At 41.0% G+C, this 22,526-nt stretch overlaps 1 protein-coding gene across 5 annotated transcripts in view; it reads left to right on the top strand.

Annotated features, from left to right (window-relative positions):
- The window catches only part of IRS1 (insulin receptor substrate 1), a 307,581-nt gene that overhangs the window by 101,378 nt on the left and 183,677 nt on the right, over positions 1–22,526 (top strand). The window contains exons 3-4 of one of the 5 annotated variants that reach the window (XR_004241994.1): positions 4,683–4,805; positions 5,853–6,174. The exons of 3 other annotated variants lie outside the window; for them this stretch is intronic. The gene's annotated coding sequence lies outside the window, so the exon portion shown is untranslated. Of the gene's footprint in view, positions 1–4,682; positions 4,806–5,852; positions 6,175–22,526 lie in introns of those variants that run through there. One more of the 5 variants, XR_004241990.1, reaches the window with a different exon arrangement.

The raw sequence follows: 22,526 nt of genomic DNA, 5'->3' as shown, positions 1-22,526 counted from the left end.
GAAAGGTACATATTGTTAACCAGGGGTAATTTCTTAGATGTAGTTTATAAATATGTGTAACTGTTTTGGGTTGTAGAGATGACATTCCCTTCAATGAATGTAAGACATAAAGCTGCAGAGTTTAAAGCCAAATTCAGCAGGAAGAAAGAAAATTACTTCCATATATCTTCTGTATGTCATTAAATGGAAAATGAGACAATTCTTCCATACATCTGAAAATGAAATAAAAAGACCTATTCTCCTCAGTTTCTGCGGATAACTTCAGCTAATTTTTGTGGCAGTTATGCACATTGATGGGAGAAAAGATGCCTCAAGTAGGATGATACGGTATGCATATATTACTAAATAAAATACTCATTTTACTTAGGATAATCCGTCTTTGTTCCAGATAGATGTAGGCATTCTTCTTAAAGCAAGTGTTTCAGTTGTCAGGATGACTTGATACATTTGTTCTTTGATGTCAAATTCAGTTGCATCACTGTGGAATGGTTGCTACAGAAACGCCAGCCCAGTTTTTAAATGTATTGAGTTCACTCCTTATTACTTAGAAAAGCTGGATTTGATGTCTTTCCTGTAAAAAGTTCATAATAAAATGGGTAAAACCTCTAAAACTGCAGCAATACGCATGGAAAAAGTACCCAGATAGTGGGATCAGAGACAATAAGGAAAAAAAGCAATTTAGAGTCCAACAAACAAAATCTATCTCTTGAAAAAATGCTCCCTGTTGTAATTGAAACCAGAGCTAAATTAGATCAATACCAAAATATTAAAGTGTGCCAAACCTGTTTTCTGTAGGCTTTGCTATAATTGGATTCTGATGCAAGAGATAGCTTAAATAGGCAAAGTCTGTTGACTCAAGACCATGATTATTCATAGAAAAAGAGCTTCCTGCTAAGGTATACAGTACATTTATCCAGTGTTTCTTGAAGAATTAATACATTTCTATCCTTCCCTTCCATGCTGATGCATTTGAAGTCCATATCTTGCCTACAGTAAATCTCTGTCTTGCTTAACAAGAAACTATTTCACTGTATAAGCGAGGCATATTGACAACAGATTTAACCCAGACAACTCAGCTTTATTCAATCAGAAGAATGCTGGCCTGGTTTCAGGTTTCTGGGATACAGGCACAAATGGACATGCCCCAAGTAGAATCCATTTGTTTTCCCATGAATGCACCTAGTAGGAGGTCAAATAAAAATAAATATTTTGGCTCTTCAGAGCAAGATAGATTTCTGGAGTATTTGTGATTCAGACTGGAAATGTGATTACAACAAGCAGAGGTAGCATCTGAAATATGTTCTGTTGAGAGTGGAAAAAAAAGCATTGTTTTTTCTCTCTCTCTCTGTTTTAAGTTGTGGTTATGCCTTGTCTTTACTAATCAGGTTTATGAGAATAACTACATATATCTTTATGTGGCTCACCTCTTTGTAGACGCTCAGGAGTTGAGGAAAAATAGCCATTTGTGTAGTCTTTTAGGACTTTTTTTTAATGTCGGTATAACTTATGCAAAGGAGTAGTTTATTGACTTCCCCTGTGATAGTAAGAATAAATCAATTCAGATACAGTATACTAGGGGCCCCAGATTCTCTGTGGAGTTCCACCAAACAATGAAATAAATTGTGCAAGGGCAATTTGTCCCTAATGTTTTTGGCTATTTGATTTTGTTGAGGTTTTGCCAGTATTATTTAGATATTCACTGTAATTTATACTGCCGTGTAAAAACACCCAGCGTATTTGCCTGCAGGGGAGTGAGTGCTCTCTGAAACAGTCCTTTGAACATAATAAAAGTGAAATCCCCAGGTAATAAAAAAAATCCCTGGCTTTTATGAATAATGCATTTGTGGAACGGGGGGAGAGGAAGTGCTTTTTAGATTTATTCCCCCCCTCTGCTCCCCACTCAACCTGTTGGCAGAAATAAAGTCTAGGTTGGGAGCGGGTTCCTACATTGTGAATGTGCTCTCAGGCACTTTTTTTAAGGTCCTGGCCTAAATGCTGCAACAAAACCAGACACTAAATACTGGTAATTCTGATTTATTTGTTTGTTTGTTTTTAAAGTCTGTGGGTGTCTCCCCCTGTGTATTGACCATCTGGTTGTGGGTTAGGCTGTTTGGGATATGCCTGGCATGCTGAAAAGCAACACAAAATTGCAAAGTGATTGGAGGCCCATTGAGGATGGCTTGTTTGGGGTCCTCAGTGAGCTTTGACAGAGAGCAGGTGTTGTGATGATAAATTCAGAATGGGGTTGAGGATTTTTCTCTTCAGCTGGTAAGTGTGTGGGAAATGCTGGAGGCGCACTGTAAAAATAAGTGATTCTTATTCAGGAGATACTGAAATGGAAACACTTTTGTGTCACAATCTCAATGGGAAAACTGTTGGAGGATTTTAATGGATTTCACCCCATAGCAGTGGTTTGGGTTCAGCACAGGAAGGTCCAAACTCAGAGCTGAATTTTGGCTGTTGAGCCTAAGTGAGACTTAAAAACAGAGTTTTAGTAGGGTTCCCATGAACAAGTGTCCCAGCCATGAACATTGCCACAATACCTATTGCTGTATCTTTGGTTTTTGAAATAAAGCTGGCAGTTTTCAAAGTGAGGATATTGGAGGAAATTTTCATAAGGTGTGAGGGGTGTATGCCAGGCAGTAGAGAATCAGTTCTCTCTGGTTTCTGAGAGTGTCAGTGGATGTGGTGCTCTTACAGCCAGTTAAACTTTGAATAATCCTTTTAGGAATAAAATATATTTTCTGTGACTATGATTGTGCCAAATCATTTTAACTTGCCAAAAAGCTGCTTTGGAAGGACTTGAGGAAACCACAGCTGGGAGTTGTGTCACAGATATAAAATGAGATTTATTTACTCTTCTACATCCAACACTGAAATAATAAGGAAGTCAGGAACAGATGAAAGAAACACTTGCTGTTTAGAGATTTTTTTTTTTTTTTTGTAATTTGATTTACTTTTTATAGAGTTTCTGTAGCAAATCTGCATTTTCAACAGGGACTTAATGCTCTTCTCACTGAGGTCATTGGCCAAATGAATACTAGGAATGAGTCTGTTTTGGGGGTAGGGAGTAGAGTGCATGTGCTTCATGCCTCAGCAGCATCTTGAGGATTTCAAAGCAACATGCTCAGTCTGCAGAGTCTGTTTCCAGGCCCATGTTCACTGATACTCTTCTCTGCACACTTGTTTTGCCTGTGAACCCTACTTATCTTACTACTCAACATCAGAATTCAGGTGGTGCCCAGAGACTGACTTATACTTCCACAAATAAAGCATTTTATCACTGTGATTTTGAAATGCTAAAAAATGCCTCTGCATTTTGTGGGTTGCAAGGATCCTTGCTTGTGCTAGGAACATTTGTGGACTACTTCAGTTTCAACCTTCTCTCTTGGACATTGTATGGGAACTGTAGCCATATAGAAAAATTGCAGGTTTTGCCTGGACATATATATAGAATTATAGACTGACCCTTGGAGATCTGTCTCCATGAATTTTTGAGGCCAAATTAAAGAGACCTGCTGATGATAATTCTTCCAAAGTCTTTACTTTTTGGTGTTACTTGTATTTGCATAACTGACCAAGTTACAGAGTGAGGGGTAAATGTTATGCTCTGTTCTTTTCCTTATCTAATTTACTGAGACATACATTAGCAAGAAATCTGTCTTTTACCCTGTTGCAGACAGGAACTTCCATGTATCAGAGATGATAAGGACTATTGTAATAATGGGGATCTGAAAATACAATACAGCTGAGTACGTGTGTGTATGTACATCTTATCTCATTGTATTCATATTTCTAAAAGTAGTAGGCTGGTAAATTTTGTATTCTGTTGATATGAATTATTTATTAAAATGCTCTTGCTTTGCATCAAACGAAACATATTAGAATGCAATGATATTTTTCCCTCAAATAAATGCCCATTAAAAATAGCATTTAATTTATTTTTGAGTAACTGATTTAATCATTGGACAGGTATCTACTTTGTAAGCAGCAACTGGCAGGGGAGTAAAGAGTGAGGCAGAGCAGAGACAAGCAGAAACTTCTAATTGTTACAGGTTCCACATGACTGGAAAAGGAGTAGAGAGAGCAGTTTTCTACTGGAATGTAGAGAGAGCAGTAGCATGATAAAGAAGCTGGGATTTGAGGAAAGGTGTTTTAAAAAATGAAAACATTTTTAAGAACTTCTTAAGAAGCAGTAGAATTCTCGCAGCATACAGCATGGAGTCCTTTGTAGGGACAAGGCTTTAGGATTATATAGCTTGAAACACCAAGACTGGGATTTGAAGAAAATACTTCTTACCAAAAAGGCTTGTTTATATTCTGTAGGTATTAGAAAATGCCTAAATTTGGCAAATTTGAGAGAAAGGAGCCAAAATTGGGCAGGGGAAATTTGGCATGATTGAAATCATCTAGTTTGCCTTGTATCTTTACAACCCATTCAGATGTTTATGGTAGAATTTTGTGAGCAAATATATAAACCCTGAGGCAAAACATGCTGTAAGTGCTGTGTAAGATGCACTCGCCACTGTTTCAGTTAAGTTCCATCTGCTTCTGCTTGGGGTGATTTTGTACTGTTTTATGGACAGCTATTCCAACAGTTCTGAATGAGCTTATTGGGGATGTAGGTGGGGTTATCAACATTTTTATTGAACTCTTTCAAGAAAAAAATATTTCATTGACAGGAGAGCACCTTTTTCACATTACTGTGCTGCAGGCTCACGTTTCCAAGGCTCAACTGTCCAATCCATCTTCCTGGAATGGATGCATGTTTACTCCAGTTCAGCTGACTCTCTCACATGGAAAAGGTGTGTATGTAGCCTCAACATTAGAAAAGCAAGTTAATCTGTGATTTTAGTTCATACTGAACGTACAGCACCTTTGAACACTGCAGGATTTGGGACTCTCACCAAGCATTTCCACTGAGTGTTCAACTTTTCCTTGGTTTTGCACAACTTTGAGTGTGACTGAGTGCTTCAGTATTATTGGGAGGTGGATGAAGCACTTTCTATCAAAGTCGTTTTTTCAACCAAATATCAGTTCTTAGAATATTTATTGGTTTTTTAAGCATCTGGTCCTCATGGATGATCTTGCTTTAGCTTTGGAAAACAGAACATTAGAAGAATAGAGACTAAACTATAATGATGCTCTTCTGGGAAAAAGGGCCAGTGTTTCCTCAGAAGGTTTACTACAAGGCCGGGTTTGTGGTTTGCAATCCCTGCCTTATGCCCACTGAAATTGTTAAGAAATGCCTTGTATTTTCTTTCAGAGAAATGAAGGTTAAAGGAGTCTTGAACTATTTTATTGCTACTTTGGCAATCTCAGCAGACCCCATTTAACACCTTGCTGTTTAGCACATGCTTGCAGTGGAGGTGTTTAGCTCTTTTTTAAACCGCATAGTAGATTTTCTTGTTGTGATTTTATAAATCGGTTTTTTAGTACAGTTCTGAACTTTGTTGTATGCATGACTTTACAAGATGGCAAAGAGAGCAGTCCCCCAAACTGAGGCTTTAGATGTAAAATACTAACAAATTTCTTGACCTAACACATCTCCTGACAGAGTAATACTCCATGTTCCTATTCCTTGTGGTACTGAGTTAAAAGATCTCAGATAAATAACTTGTATGCTGTTGTCATATTTTAAATTAACTCCTTAGTATAATCAGCTGCATCTCCTCCTGTAGTTTTGGAGCCTTGTATCATTGGCTTTTGTGACTTAAAATTCTCTTGGAAAATGCTTGCTCGTGTGCTGCTGTTTTCTTTCCTCTTGTGAATAGTCCAATGCATTGGCCTTTTTGTGTAGTTGGTGATAGGAATCAGTTGCTTTCACTTGCTCTTCATTTGCTTTTCTCTAGGCTGAATCCATCAACCAAGAGCAATTACAGCATGTTAGTCTTTTATATTGGGATATCTCCTGAAAAATAAGAGACTTCTAGTTCTGTAGTAACAACTGTTGGTGTCCTAGAAAATGCTGGAAGAGCCACTGAGACTCAGATATTGAAGTAGAGTTTCCACTAGGTTTGTACAGCTTCTGTGAATAAATTCAGAGACAAAGTTGATTTCCTTGTGCAGTCCTACTGATATTTGTGGAAGAGACATTATTGTTTTGAAATACTATGTAAAAAATCTCTTTCATATATGCAAAAAGTGTGAAAAATAAAAACAAATCCCATTGTATCCAAGACTAAATACTTGTCAGTTTTTAGGTTTTGGAATAAAACAAATTTTGTTGCTAAGAAAGCATGCCAGAAACACTGAAACTACTAACTTCCACTCTTTATTTGATGTGTCTGCATTATGAATCAGTGTTACTTGGCAATTTTTAGAATAAAACATTTGCATCTACACTAGCAATTTGATATGATGCTTCAGCTGAGTATGTCTTAAATGGTGAACTAATAAAGTGGTTTTAAATGGAAATTGAAATTATGTCTTTAAATAAAATTATATCTCTAATACTTTAGTCAGTTAAATAAATATTTGCTTAGAGAAATATGTACAGGATGGAAGAACTTTCTAAACAGTTTTAGAAATCCCTGTCTGCCTTGCAACACATTCAGAAGGGGTTTGGACAGTTTCTTATCACACAGAAGATTCAGCCTTACTCAGAGGCCCAAAACAGGTCAGTGTCCCAAAAGATAACATTGTCCAGGAGTGAGCAACAGTCCTTTTGATGATATGAAGAGAAACAATCCTGGAGAGTGAAAAAACTGGCAGAAAAATTGTGAGTTCTAAGCTCTGGAAGCCTGACTATTGTAGAGTTACTTGCAAAGGAAATGCTGTCATTTAAAAACAAAGAAGTCCCCATGGAGCTTAATTTGACATTTTGTAAATCATCTGTACAACTGTATTTATGTTATGTATTTATTCAAGTATAGAAACTGTGGAATGCTCTGATATGTTGTTATTTTGTAAGGGTGAGAGATCATGGCTATCAGTTTTCAGGGGTTTTCCTCTATGACCATAGAGTCTGTTTGCTTAAAGGGTAGGAAAGTGTGCAGAAAACACTGCAAGTCTCTTCAAAAAACACCTAATCAAACTTGTTATTTAGAGTCTTTTCCAACCAAAATGGTTCTGTGGTTCTGTGATTCATTACCAAAACAGAAACTGCACACTGCTCTTCCTGAGGCCCTTCTGTGCTCTTATCTGTGGAGGTGCCATCCTCAGTTTGCAGTAGCAGCTTGTGCCAGGGTCTGTGTTGGTGTGAAGTCTGTGTGGAATAGCAGTTCTCAGTGGTCAGAGGTACTTTCCACCCCACTTGCTGGCACATAGCTGTTACGAGACTGCGGTGAGGTAGCCAGCAAAACAGTGAAGGGTCACAAAGGGTGGGATGTGTCAGTTCTGAAACTTCAGCTTACAGCACATTTTCATGGAGGAAATATGCCAGAGGTGTGGAGGCCTTTTTCCTGGGGGGATGCTGTTTGCCACCTCTGTAGTGCTGACATCAGGAGCTTTTCTCACTGGTCTCAGGCTGCAACAACATTGTGCCTTCACTGGAAACTGTGCCGAAGTGTTGATTTTTTTTTTTTTTTTTTTTTTTTTATTTTTTTTTTCAAAACTTAAGTGATTTGCATAATTTAAACTGAAGTCAAATCCTGGTTATAAATGGCCACCATGACCTGAGGAGGCCTCTTGACTGAGAGGACCATTAGGGCAGAATCACAGCCAGCAAAGGCTCTCTCTCTTTAGTGTCCTAAAACTGACCTGACCTGCCTCTTTGGCTTTTGGGGAAAGTAAGTCTGAAAGCTTGTCTGTGATATGACAGCCCAGTGAGAGGTTAGCAGGTCCCAAGTGAACAAAGTTGTGCCCAGATTAACACAGGGCTGTTTTATATAGAAATATTGTGGATGGAGAAGTGTTTTCCCTCATATGGTAGCAAAAGTCAAAAGGTACATAGTCTGAAAGGGGAATTCCTCTGTCTTGTGTACTCAGAGGGACAGGGAAACCCAAAGCTTGGGTACTCTGGAATACAACAGGAGCAATGCTATGTTCCAGGAAGGAGGGAGACTTCTGGATGGAGGGGCAGGGAGAGACAGAAGTAGGGGTGAGGGTTAAATGAAGGTGCAGGTTGGTAAGCAAGGGATTCTGGAAGTATCCGGTGTGGGAGGGCTTAGGAGAGGCACATAAACGGATGGAGAGGGAAATCACAATATAATGAGGAAGAGGTGCATGCACAACTCTTTATATTGATTACAACTTCAGTATGTATTTTCAGTGCTTCAGTTCTGTTTCTTTGAATTAAAAACTGTTTGTGGCCTGATTGCTGGCCTGTTCTGCAATTTTTTTCTTGCAAGCAAGGGAGAAATTACAGATGTGACTGCAGCATGCTGTGGAAGTATTTGAGCTTCTTAAATGCTAGCTTACTCAGGTCCTGGAAGTGATCTTTCCACAAGAGTTTGAAGATCAACCCAGTTCAATTTATTTAGCAGGCAGGTTGTTAGTGTTTTGCAGCCTTTGTGTAGGGCTTCGTGCTGCTGTGGGCAGCCAACTAAACGGAGTGGTTAGATTTAACTGCCTGGCAGTCATGGCTTTGCAGAAGTGTCTCGAATGGAGTATCTTGTGCAGAGCTAGGTTTTGTGTAAGGGAATGAGGACCTGCTTTGGCAGTAAGACTGAAGAAGTCGAGCAGCAGAGGAGTAAGACTTCCAAAAATACCTGTGGAGTTAACAGATTCCAAGGAATCTTCTTGGCCAACATTAATATATTGTGGCAACCCTGAGTCCAAAGCAGGGACACCCTCATTCTGGTTTTGGTACAATGTCTAGCATCAAGAGCTTTGTATTTCATTGAGCCTTCGGCATCAGTTTAAGAAAATCATGATGATTTGTAGCTTCATATTCAGGCATTACTTTCAAGACTACCAGCTGCTCCTTATAGAATAACTGTGGTGGGTGTGCTGGTTGATACATGCTCTATTTGGGCAGCAGAAGAAGGTGAAATACTCCCTTCCCCTGCCACCTCTGAGAAGGCTCAAGAAAGAGTCCTTGGGAACCTCTGCAGTGACAGTAGGGAATTATGAACATGGAGGAATTGAAGTCTTGCCGGGGAATACTTGTGCTGCCGTCATCCGTGGTTCCCTCGCATGCTGGGTGCAGGCAGCACCCTGGCCAACCCTCCCCTGCTCTGGTCTCACCTGCAAGGGCTCTGCTGGCCATGCTGGGGAGGAGGCCCTGGTCCCAGCAAGGGGCTTGGCTGCCCTGTGCTGTCTGGCACAGGTGTGTGAGTGTGTGGAATGTGGTGGGAAGGTGGGCATGGAAGTTGCTCACCTAGGTATTCCTTCTCCCTTGTCTGAGGGAGTGTAGAGCCTGTTAATTCTTACACCTGATAAAACTCTGCAGGGATAAGATCAGCTGATTGTGATTGCAAACATGTGGAATTTAGAGTAAGTAGTGAGCTTATTTAACCAAGCAGGAAACAACTGGCTCATAAGAGTGTGCAGTACACCGTTTATAAGAGAGCTGGAAAATCCTGGTTGTGGAAAACCTTCATAATTCCAAATAAATAGTGAGACTGGTGAATTCCTGTGCTCCTGCAGAACCTAGGCTCTACAGAAAATTTGTAGCTGAGGTTTCCCATTTACTTCTGCATCTAATTGACCTGTCTGATCTTGCTTACTCTCCTCCCATTGTGCAGCTGTTAATGTGGCTCCTGGCTCCCAAAAGAGTGCACAAAGGGCGCTTCTCTTTTTGTACACTCAGCTTTCTGGGCACATGCTTTAAACAGCAACACCTGTGTATATCGGAGTGCTGTCTTCCCTCTCTTGCAAGCACAGATGTCATGCTCAGAAAGTGCACTTGCTGACTTTGTGTTGCAGAACAGCATGGAACCAAATGAAGGCAGCTTTTGAGAAGCTTGATGCAAGAGTATCTCCCTGAAGCTCTGACGTGCCTTGGAAAGTGTTTAGAGTTGTTGACTGTATTGCTGAGGGCCCATTGTGCCCAACTTGATGAAATCATTGGCAGTTTTTTGCTGGCCTTACCAGACTGGACGTCTTTCTTGCTCCTGTCCCTCACTTTGGTCTCCCTGTAAGTGAGGGGAGATAGCCAAGGTCCTGTATGTGATGTCATGTGAGTGCCTGTTGCAGCTACTATCTGTGCCAACAGATAGTGTGTCCACCCATTAGAGTTCTGGGAAACATAACACAAAGCTGCTCCCAAACTTCCAGAACATGTGGAAGTGCAAAAGTAAGGCCTCGCTCTTCAGAGGGTGTCTCTTGTCTCCATGTTAGAAATAAGAGGTGTTTATTTCTCAGACCTCTGCTTCTCTGGCAAAGTTGGTTAAAATTGGCCAATGGCTTCAGAAGTTACTGGAGGAGAGGGAATTTATAATCAGACACAGACAAGCTGGCTCTATGTGACTGTGTGAGCCTCATTTTTTAGGAAACCATGGTAAAATATGTGGATAACGTTGCAGTAATATTAAGGTTAGAGTTCATGCTGGCCTGTATTTCTCTCTCAATTTTTCTAGCATGACGGTGTTAGTCAGCCTGAGCTTTTGGAAACTTTTTATTCCATATGCTGAAATTTTTTGAACCTAGATTCTCTATCTTCTCTCATTTTTCCTTCCTGAGTTTAATCACTAGGTGGGAAAAGTGAACGCTTTAAAAGTAGAGGAGCCAGTGTAGAAATGTTGCTGGCTAGATTTATTTATTTTCTTTAGTAAAAAACTCAATGTTGGCAGAACATTTTGATTCATTATAGTCCTAAACCAGCATTAAAGCCTTCTGGCTAGATAGATTCCCTTGTGGGCTGCCAGGAGTCCCAATCACCATGATGATCTTACTTGAGAAAGAAAACATGCTCTGCATCTGAGAGCAGGGCTGTGTCCTGTTAATCATGGTCAGGGAGAGTGTTAACTGTGTTCTCTCAATCTTATTTTTTCACTTGAACCCAGTCTGTTGAATTATAGGGTGGCTATAAGAACTATAACGACCTAAGCAGAAGAGAAAGACATGGAAGTATTTCAAGGTGGAGTATTGCCTGAGATCGGTGCATTTTGTTTGCAAGGCTGGAAAAGGTAGAACTGCCCACATATGAATCAATTCCCAGCTGTTTGCTTGCCACAGCATATCGGATAGGTACGGAAGGGATGAATGGAGAGGTACCTATCTGGTCATGATTTTCTCATCAGGTTCAGTGTGCGTGGGAAAAGGCAATCCCCTTCTGTGAAGTGTAACCTTTAGCAGCCTATTGAATAAGGGGATGATAGCAGATGTGGCAGGAGACGTTCAGGCTTATTTGCTCCTACAAATGAAACAGCTCTAGCAGGGAAAAAAAAATCCCTTAAGAGAATTAGTTAAAACAAATGTGTCAGACAAAATTGTGCTTTGAATGCATTATAAGCACTTACTCTCTTGCAGTGAGAAAAGACAGTCAGGTGTTGGTAGCATGTAGGAGGCAAGAGCTGTTATTAGTGAGTGGGAAGAAACACATTGAGTGTGGTGTGGGAGTAGGGCAGATGGGAATGAATCTAGAGGCTCTTTTGGAATCACTCATTCTGAATCATCTTACTCTCAAAGCCTCCAGTGCAGAACACCGTCATCCTCCAAGGTCCCACAGCATTGCCTTGCTGAGTGTGGCATTGAGAGGGATGTTGAGTCAGCTCTGTGTGGAGTTGAAATAGATGTTCAGTGAGGAATTTAGTTAAGTACTTCAACCAAGTAGATTGTGACTTTAATACAGAGGTGGGATGCATATTCATTTATTCAAGCCCTCTGTGAGATGAAAAACTGGTAGTATATTGTTATTGAGGTAGTTCAGTGTGTCTGTGCAGAGCCATTAATGAGACAATTTCCACGCTTATTCACTTGTGAATGCAAGGGCTTTGTTGCCAAAAGCCTGGCTCTGCAGGATACTTGGTGGGAACCATAAGAGCATGTCTGAATGGCCTAAGAGAAGCCTGGAAATGTCTAACGAGAGAGCTCTTCCTTGGACTTGACATCGATGCTATGTGCTCTGACTGGAGACATATGGTGATGGTGTTAGAAATCTGGTCCTGGCCCTGCAGACCATGGTGTTGCCTACACAGTGTTTTGAGAGGCACTGCAAGCTGTCTGTCCAGGCTCCCAACAGCCATAAAATGAGGGAGGCAACAACAGATGGACTCAGTCCAGCAAGTTTGGTACTGGAGGTGGGGGCATCTCCACAGTGACACAAATGTGAGCATGCCATAGTTTGGGAGTGAGTGCCCTATGAAAAATGGCAGAGCTGTGAAACTAAGGCTTGTGCCTCTGACCATTTGGTGGCAATTTGATGGCTCAGCAGCTTGGAAAAAGCAGCAGCAGCAGGACATCCCCAGCACTCTCTGGCCTCCAGGCCTGTACTGGGTGTTTGTACACTGAAGGCATCTGGTGGTTTATCACAGAGGCACAGGGTCGTGTGAGGTGAGGACCTCTTGGACTGCTGCTCTGGCAGTATCTTTTACCAGTGGCCACCTTAACATGGCACCCCACAATAGGAAAGTTGCAGAAGGAAACTTATTTAGACACAGGTCTGGAGAGCAATGACTTCCACCAATTACACTGTCCTTTGTATGCTCAGCTGTGTCTTAAGACATGTCCTGCAATCTGGAGAAAACAGTAAAAGCTGTGAGGATGTGTTTGCTTTCTCTTTTCCTGGCCTGTTAAGGAAGAGCACTAATAGTTGCTGGGTTAATGCCTGACTTCTGGCACTACACTGGGGCTTCACTGGGCCAGCTAGAATCTCCCTTTGGATAGTGAAGGTAGGGTCATTCCTGGAGGATGGAAAATACCAGCAGAAGCAGATTGATAGAGAGCTTAACACAATGAAGCCTGTTCTCTGGGATTGTCACAAATCCATTAACTTACTCACTAATGGATTTTAATTCTGAACTTTTTTATTATATTTGAAAAGAAAAGAATACATAATTTTACCAGACTGCTGCTTGCAACATGCACCTTCCTGTTGCCTTTATTTGTTGCTGAATGTGCTTGTAGCTGTATTTCTACTTCTCCTGCTTTTGTCTGCTAATCTAGTTTACCCTCAAAGGACAAAAGAAGATTTATTTTACAAATTTACACTTGAACTTCCTAGCACCAAGTGGTGGTTTTGCTCTCAGGTTTTAGGAGTGGTGATGAAAGGTATTTCCCACAACACTTGTGAAATTTAAATGAAAATGAGTCTCTACATTAAATTTTTATTATACTTCCAATGTATTACTACAATACTTGGATACTCTTTCTGAGGCTTATTATGGTGGGATTGTGTGGTATTTCTTGACCTTTGTCATTAATTTTGCCTCAGATTCACACATTTATGTAATGTTTATCTGTATGCATGGATGAGTAGCTAGCTAGCTAAATATTAATATATTTATAGTTTGTTTCTGGACAATTGTTGTCGTATCTGAATAGTCATGAAAAAAATAGAGAGAAAGATAACAGGAAAATATATTTTCAATTCCAAACTATCCTGTGGCTGAAAAGTGGGGACAGGAGACAGGAGGCAGAAAGGAAGGAAGGAATCAGTGAACAGTCATAACAGAGAGGTGAAAACATACATCTTAAAAATACCAGTAAAAGCTGTAGATTCCTTCTGTGTTTTTCTGAAGCCTTGAAACAATTTAAAATATGAAAAACTTAGACTAATTGAGAACATTATATTGATTGGCCCCGATTTTCTTTCTTTGTTTTCAATCCAGCCTCTCTCATTATAGCCTCTTAAAATAAATAAATAAAAACTCTTTCTATAAATATCTGAAAGAGTCATTCTTATATAATAGCCTTTTCTTGCAGCAAAATTTATCATTATAACAATTCTGTAGTAGTTTTGCTGGCAGAATCACAGCCAATCAAAGCTATTGCAATAATGGAACATTTCATGGTTTGGAAAATTAAATGTGTAACCATGGAACTGAAATGTCTCTTAAAACATATTTGGAGATGTATTTTTCACCAAGTGATTTGCACATTATCTCATTCCATCTGAATTTTATTTTCATCAATATTTCACCATTGATTTTTTTCCTTTTTTGTTTCTGCAGTAATTTTGCAATAAAACTTCCCATCTGCTTTCACTTTTTGCAAGCTTGATCGTATTTGTTCAGGAAGCAGATCTAAACCTTTTATCACGAGGCAAAATTTAACAGCTGACTAATGGTCAAGCTGTAAATTGTGCTGTAAATAACCAGCATGCTCAGTTTCAGGAGTGAGTAATACTGTTCTCAAAATTAGTAGCTGTATTTGTTTCTATACATAAGAAAGTGGCTGATGCAGTCATTGTTCCAAAACCTGAAATCAGCTCAGAGCACATGAATCCTCAGGAATTTTACCTGTTGGAGAAGCATGGGAGCCAGGCACTTTTGAGTAACTAAGGTAGAAATCTGCAGGTGTTTGTTCTCTATACATACACCAAATGTTTCCTGAGGTGTTTTTATGCACCTGGAGCCATTTTTGGAACTGAACTAACATGCAATCTCCTCTTTCCTAGGAACAGTGCCTGTCTCCTTTTCACAGGAACTTCATAAGGTTTGTTAGTAGAACTCTCTGGACAACTGGAAGGAGAGATAAAATAGAAATTGAAAACCACAGAGAAAATAAAAATATGCAGAGAAGTTAAAGACATATCTGTTGCATGGCCACGGACTACATTTTAACTTGTAGAGCTCAGATGGGACATCTTTCCATTGCTGAACAGAGTGTTGGTATAACCAGTGCCTGTGAAGCATTCACATGAATATATGGGTTTGAACAAAATGTTGAATAAGGAAATGAAGTAAACCCTCATCTTGGTTTTCTTTTTCAGTCATGAGAAAATGTTTTCTTCAGCTTTATAATTTTTGTTTATATGGATTTGAATGAATTTTTTGTGGATAAGGGAATATATGAATATAATTTGCATTTTAGTTACATGTCAAAATGAAATGACAAAATTTAAGCAAAACCATTAGTGATATTAAGATGTGTGGATTTTTTTGGACCTATAGATCACCCATGACAATGGCATGGCTTGGGTGTGATTTGGGTACAGAGACACTCAAGGTAGTTCCTCCTGGAAGATGCAGAGACAGTAGACAGGGTTGGTGTGAGTCTGTTTGGTGAAAATGATCCAGGTACATCAAAAGAGCAGGTGGGTTTATTAATTTGGGTGCACTGTGAAGTTCTCTGGGCTGGTGTATCCACAGACTACTTGTGTGAGGTCAGGTAGACTCACTGTCCAGGGTCACTGTCAGCCTGGGATTACCTCACCTTTGGTGTAGGGATTGGAGTGCTGTTCCAGGGCACTGGCTTTTGGGACGTGATTTCTCTGATCAGAAATGCCATCTTGTACCCAAGAAAATGTTCCAGACAAACTTAGTGTTTATATTCCTGCCAAAAGCTTTGGTTTTGACTAATTGGCATTTTCTTTTGAAAAACAACTTAGAAAATGACCAACTAGTTCTGGTTTCACACCCTCTGATCTGTCATTTCTGACCCGCTTAATGAAATCAGGGTTCCAGTAGTTCTTGTTGCTGGGCTTTTAAAAATCTTTTAAGCTGCCTTCCGCTTTTGTCTACATTTCTCTCTTGACTCATCTGCAGCTATTTTCCTCTCCTTAGGGAGAACCCTGATCCTGTTTCAGTCTCTTTCACAAAGGCTGCCTGCTGGTTTGTTGGCTTTTCTGTCTCCTCTTTTTTCACCAGAAGTGCCCATAACTAAAGTGTAATGGGAAAAGAATCATCCCAACCTATCTGCGAACTCAAATCAGGATTATGCTGATATTTGGCAAAGGTTCAGATCATGTTTTCATATGATCTGGATATGAGTCCTAAATCCTGCATCCTCTGTCTGGTTGGTTCTTGCAGTACTGTACTCACAAGCAGTTCTAGCAAGCAAGTCATTCATTAATCTGACTCATCATAGGCTAAGATTTTGCACATTGTGATTCTTACTATTTTTCTTTTTGAGGGGCTAACTTATCTTGGTTTTAAAATTAAGGAAAAAGTAGTAACTTTTACTCTGGTTGTCACAGCATTCTATTCCCACAGATAACCAGATACTTGTATTCTAGACTTTGGTGTTTGTAACTAGCGAAAGTAATTTCTTTATATGGTATTTCAAGTTGAAAAGGAGTAACACCACATGACGGGAAGGGAAATACAGGGGTAGTTCTGGATGTGTTGTGCTTGAGTGAACAAAGGCATTTGCAAATCGCCTTGCTGTGATATAATAGATTGCAAGAACGCTTTACACATATCTTTCTCAATGTGCCCATAAGTTACACAGGGTAAAAAAACCTCCTCTAACTAAAACTGGCAAGTGTTCAGAAACCACAACTATTCAGCGTATTGCCTGACCATTTTTAAAATGTATTTTGCACTTTTGGTAGATGTTGTAATGCATTCAGCACAGTGTGAAGTCTTGGCGTAGATGGTGGATTCTAAAATAAGATGAGCTCTGCCTTTTAAAAAAGAAATGTTTGCCTGTGAAATACCTTTGCTATTAAGGGTTTTTGGGAAAGGGGACAGGAAATGATGATGATGCTGTTACCACCAAGAAAACGGATTTATTTTGAATTTTCACAAATAATCACAGCAATGGACAAAGCCCTTCTCAGTGAATGCTGGGTGGGCAGAATTTTATCCTTTTTATGTTAGTCTCCTTCCCCCAAAACCTCTTAACAGTCAAATGTGCTCTTGTATTTTGCATATGAAGATGGCACGTGATTTGGTAGAGTGGGCAGAGGTCTGTCCCACAACACACTGTGTTTCTGAAATGCTTCCTCCTCTGCAAATTGCACATCAGCAGCTCCTTTCATGGGGACTGGCTTAGCCACTGGCTGGGGGAAGCCTTCAGAAATGCTGATGGGTTGGCTGACTGTCAGACTCTGTTCAGTGAGCATAGGCCCAGATAAAGGTGCAGAGCTTCAGAAGCTGTGGCTGGCAGCAGTGGGATCTGCTTACCTTCAGCAGGGCTGCAGCCTTGGAGTTGTGTAGGAATGTAGGCAGTGGGGTTGTTGTGTGGGGGACACACCTGAGAGGTGCGGTGCAGTGTGCTGGGGTCCTGTCCTTAGTGTCTACGCAGAATATGAAGGCTATACAGATGCTAAACTTTTGTTAAAGGTGGGAAGGTATTAGGAGACAGAAAGGGAAGAAGGCATTAAGTATGCCCATGCAGAACCTGTAATGAGCTCCATATAGGTGAAATTCATGCTGTGGCAGTGTGAAGAAAATGCTTGAATACAACTCAAGAGGACTGAGCAATTTGCCGTACAGATGGGAACTCTTTCCAACATGTGTCAAGCTGGAGATCCATTGCTCCCTCCCAGGTTCTCCTGTGATGTGTTTTGTACTCTAGGCTTAGTTGTGCTTGAAAGTGCCTATGGAACATCCTCATCCTCTCTAGAGAAATGAACAGTCAAATAGGGTCTTTATGAAAGCCCTGGGGTGACCACCCTCCAGACTCTGCCAGTGCTGCAGTGCACTGCAGCAGTGGGAATTTTATTGCTGTGATGTGAGGTGCTGGTTCTTGCTGGTGCACACTCCAGTGACTATTACAGGATTTTTTCTCCCAAGGAAAAGTGTATGTTAGCCCTGCTCTGCTTTAGATGTAAAATACAGTGTTCCTGAAGTACTCCCATGAGAAAGATAGAATCTGGAGAGTAGCTGTAGCCTTTTCTGCACCAGAGAGACTAGTTGCACTGAGTAACTTGGCCTCAGCCACTTTACTGTGCTGAGAATAACATGGTTAGTGAAATTAGGGCTAAAGTGAGGGCAGAGTTACAGGGTGTCTTTATTTTCTTACAGTCAGCATTGACTTGAGATTCTCTTTTGGCTTAAAGTAGTGTCCATTATGTGCCATGAAAACAAAACAAAATGAGAGAATACAATCAATGACATAAAATATTGCAGCCCTTTCTACCTTTGCCTTTATTTTTCCCCATATTTTTTGGTTTCTTCTTAAGTCAGGTTGCAGCTGATCGGTGTAAGAAACCTTTCTCCTCCTGAGAGCTGATCACATTTGTACTTTGACCACAGTGCTTCTGGTGGTCCTGAAGGGCCTCAGGAGTCGCCAGGGCTCTCTGCAGCAGGCACTGGGTCTGGCTGGTTCTGCTCGGGGAGCAGGTGTGTCGCCTTGAAGTGCCATTTGATGTGGTGTAGTGGCTGCTGTTCCTGCCTGCTCTGGGCAGTGCCATGTTCTGCGTGCCCCTGCCAAGGGCACGCCTTGTTGCTGTGCTTCAGGGTGGTCTCCTCATTAATGAGGTTTGACCCTGTTACCTGTGTTGTTCGCTTCCATGTATGATCCCTCACGTGTGCTCGATCTTGATTACGAGTGCAGGGCTGGCTCTGGGAGCCAGAGAACTTTGCAGAGCGCCTTTGTCACTGCAGCCAAGCTGTGGTGGGAGGGGGATGCTGCACCCCCGGCGCCGAGTCCCTTTTGCTCCTGTCAGCCCTGCAGTGTGCTGCCGCTTCTGCAGCTGCGCCGTGGAGCAGAATAAACCTAAATTGGTTTGTTATTAGGGCTCCAGGGAGCTGTTCTGCAGCCCTGGAAGCTCGTCTCGTGTGTTTCCCTTGCAAGTGCCGTCCCTGTCTCACAGGGTATGCCTCTGAAGTGCTTCCAGGTGCTGGCTGCACCTCTGAAGTGTCCTGCTGGCAACCTGCAGCCCATCCCTGGGTAGCACGGCAGGCAGCAGCCACTGCTGCTCCGGGAGCTCAGGTTATTGTCCTCCCTTGGCACAGCCCGTCTGGCTCTGCTGTGGCTCGGTGTTTGTGCCTGGAGGCAGGACTAGCTCTGGAGATTTAGCCGGATAGCGGCTGCCTGCAGCATGCAAGGATGTCAGTGCTTCCGAGGGGATGGATTGAGGCCCTTGGATGTGCTAAGCGCTGCAGTGAGAGTGGAGGTGCTCTGACGCAGGGCCCTGCAATAGAGGGAACATTTGCCCCCGCTGCCATCCCTGCCTGTGGGTGACGGAGAGCTGAGCCCCTGGCTCGGCTGGGAGCTGCTGGGGCTGCCAGAGCTCCACACACTCCCCTGGGCACTGCGCTGAGGCTGGCCCCTGCCCAGGTGTGGTGGGGAGGGGAAGAGGGCTCCATCTGGCCTCTTCTTTGTCTTGTGCACCCCTGGGAAAGGAAAGCATGATTTCGCTCTAAAGCATTAAACAAAAAAAACCCTGAAAGACTATCCCTCCAGAATTGTCTAACCCTTTATGGCTTAATATAAGCGTGCCTGAGGATTGATGAGGAAAGGATGTTGCTCCTGTTGGTAATTACAAGTTTGCTCGTTTCAGTGTTTTTTTATTCTGATTGTTCTATTTCAGCATTTAGCCTTTGTCTTAGGTGTGTGCAAATTCATTCTGCTGTGTCAGGAGCTTTACTTAGCTATTCATGTGCTCATACCCTTGGTAAGATACTTATCCTTTCAGGCAGATCAAAGACATATGTTTGGTCATTTGGAATAGGTAAGCAGGAAGAAAGAAATCTCTTAAGAGTGATGACATGGTATAACTGCTAAGTAACAAATACAGTTACATACATATATGTGCATGTCCCTCTAATCATTACTGTTGCCCATGACACAGAAATACATTGCAGTTGAAATCTTTTAGTTAATTGCAGTGGCTGTCAGTCAACCTGTCTTGCCAATGACGTTTTTTTCTATTTCAGTGATCTACTCCCTTCTATTCAAGAGATGAGCTTCTGCCAAGAGAGAGAGAATATATAAGTTTTGGTTTAAGAAGCAATGTTTAGACCTGGGTGATGAAACTAAAATGCAGAATTCTTGCCTTGCCACACAAAACTAAAGGCAAAAGAGCTAACAGATGATTACTGGGATTCATTTAAAACTCCATGTTTCAGTCACAATATAAGCATGTGATGCAGTCAGTATTGAATAGGAAATGTGGCGAGACGCAGGTGCTGTGTTTATTTGTGGATTGCAATATGTGGATAGATAAATAAGTTTCAGTTTAGGAGGAGACATTTTTGCATACTGGAGTGTTTAGAATTCAGACAGGCATGGCACTCAAACAGCAGTGGGTCTGCAGGAGCAGGCCTGTGATGTGTGGAACAGATAACATTCAGTGGTGCAGAGACAAGCATGCTCTGTGCAATGAGGGGCTGTGTGAGCTGCAGAGGAGCTAGTTCTGGATCAAAGCAGTATAATGCAGAGCTAGCCTGAGCTCATTAGCCTGGGCATAATGCCATGCTAATATATCTATACTACTCCCAGGACCCAGGCTAATGGCTCAGCATGGTGCTATGCTGGGTACTCACACCAGCTGGTGCAGGGATTTCTGCATTGTATAGTGTAGACATGCCATAAGGTTTTCACACCAGCTCTGTAAGCAATGAGAAATGGATTAAGGGAAAGACATAGCCCAAGACTTTAAAGAGCAGGGATGTTTAAATTTGGGTTCCTGAATCCTTGTTCATACTCTTCATGAAGAATCCAGTGTAAATAGTATGGAAGTCAAGGACAGCCTTTGGATCAAACTCAAGAACTCCAAAGTCCAAAGTACCTAGTAATTCCTACTGATGTGACTTTTCAACACCATTTAATTCTATCCCTGGAAAACAGGCTTGAGGTAGTCAGTCAGATGTTGTGCTGCTTTTTGAATGTATCAGGAATGAAAAGTGACTTCGAGCTTCCACCCCTGTTCAGGGAATGTTTATATGAAATGTAAAAATACTACCCTGTTGTCTCACCCTTAAAAACAAGGAACAAGTAGTAAATGAACAAGAGGTTGTTGGGCTAGCTGATATTAGTTAATAATGATCTAACTGTCCATCTCTGGCTGAAGCTTTTTTTTTTTTTTAAAAAAAGGAAAAGAAAGGGAGGGCTAATGTTTGAGTTATATCTTTATTAATATTTTCACTGACTTCTCTGCACCAACTTGTACCTACTAAGGCTGTAACTCTAGGTGTAAAAAAACCCCCAAAACAGATTCTAACCAGAAAAGAGATAGTTTGTGATATAATTGTGGCCCAGATGCACTTAGGAAATACAGGAAATTGTGAACTGAACCTGCTGTCATACCCAGTAGAGCCTTAGATTGCTCAGTGAAGAGTTTAGGCCCAGCAGACACAGTGCACTATTAATTCCCAACATGGGAGCTGGTATCAACCAACTGATGTACGTAGGAAATGCGTAATCTTCCAGTGGGAGTTTTGCCCAGGAACTACAAGTTCTGGCCTAAAAAGAGCAGGAGGTAGACAGTTTACATCTGAAAAGCAGTTATATATTATTTCAGAAAATGCATTACAGGCACTAGAACTCCAGTACAAGAGATTGTTGTCACTGGGTGACAATAATTAAATGTTTATACTGTCCAGTTGAAATATAAACTGTTCTAAAATATAATCTGGCGGGATTTCAATGAATGAGTAAGGAGACAGAAGTGTGAGGGTCAGAACTGGGTAGAGCTATCTGTCAGGGAGAGAGGAATTAAATAGTTTTTCTTTGCTAAAACTCATGACTTTTTTTTTTTTTTAGCATTACTGAACACATTCTGGAGATAGATAAGAAAATAAATACCTATTATGCCAGCTTCACACCTGAGGAAGCTGTTGGAGAGAGATTAAATGTTGGATTTTCCATGTAAGTAACTTGTGTCCCACAGAAAGTCTAACCTGGGATTGTTGTGTATATAGTAGTGCCTCAATACTGCTCTTCTCTGTCATCAAGGTCATTGATACTGCAGTCATAAAAACCCCAGTAAAAAGCAAGGCTGATGTGTCCCGATTCCTGCTCCTCTCACCCTAGCATTAGTATGCTTGACTTTAATATCTGCTTTTTGATTCCTTGGATGCTTTTGTATTCCTTGAAAATTATTGCATACGCTTGTGCTTTGAAATAAATGAAAACATATAGTGCTATAATATTCACTGACCTCTTAAATACACTGATTTAAAATTGACAGATATATCTTCCAATAGCATTTCTATGATTTTGGAAAAATAGCAAGGTATATTTCTCTTAGAAAAGTCAGTTCCGTAACACTGTTCACAACTGAAGCAGCATGTGTGGAAATAGCACCTGCTGCAGAATGTCATGAGGTCCTAAGGTCAAATCCCTCTTGGGAAATGGTAATAAATGGTAGCTCAGCTGCTGTGTTCTGAAAATATTTGTCAGATAAAACTGTTACCTACCCAAGAAAGATTAGAATCTTCTGCGGCACAGATGGGAGCATGCAACTGTCTGATTTAACATGTGATTAAGTATGTGTCAATACCCAGAAATCTGTAGCTTTAAAATGCAGCTCATGCAGCATCAACAAAATTATATTTACAGTCTAAACAGGGAACTATAAAGTGGTGTTATAACACTGGGAAATACTTGTGCTCTAGTGTGCCCCAAAGGTTGTCAGGACGTGTGCTGGGGAACAGTAAAAAGGGTTAGAGAACATGGAAAGATGTTTTTGTCACAACAGGATTTACAATAAATATTAATTTTCCATGTGATTCTAAACTGCATTTCTGGTGTAATCTTGGTGATGGCTCTCTGGTGCTTTGGAGCTTACAAGAAGTACTTATTGTGTGTAATATTTTTTAAAAGTCCCTGGCTGCTTGGACAATTTCTTTGTATTGCTTCCAGGC

This window comes from Corvus moneduloides, chromosome 10 (assembly GCF_009650955.1).
Source record: "Corvus moneduloides isolate bCorMon1 chromosome 10, bCorMon1.pri, whole genome shotgun sequence".
Taxonomy (NCBI): Eukaryota; Metazoa; Chordata; class Aves; order Passeriformes; family Corvidae; genus Corvus; species Corvus moneduloides.
This window is presented reverse-complemented; position numbering and strand designations above follow the sequence as displayed.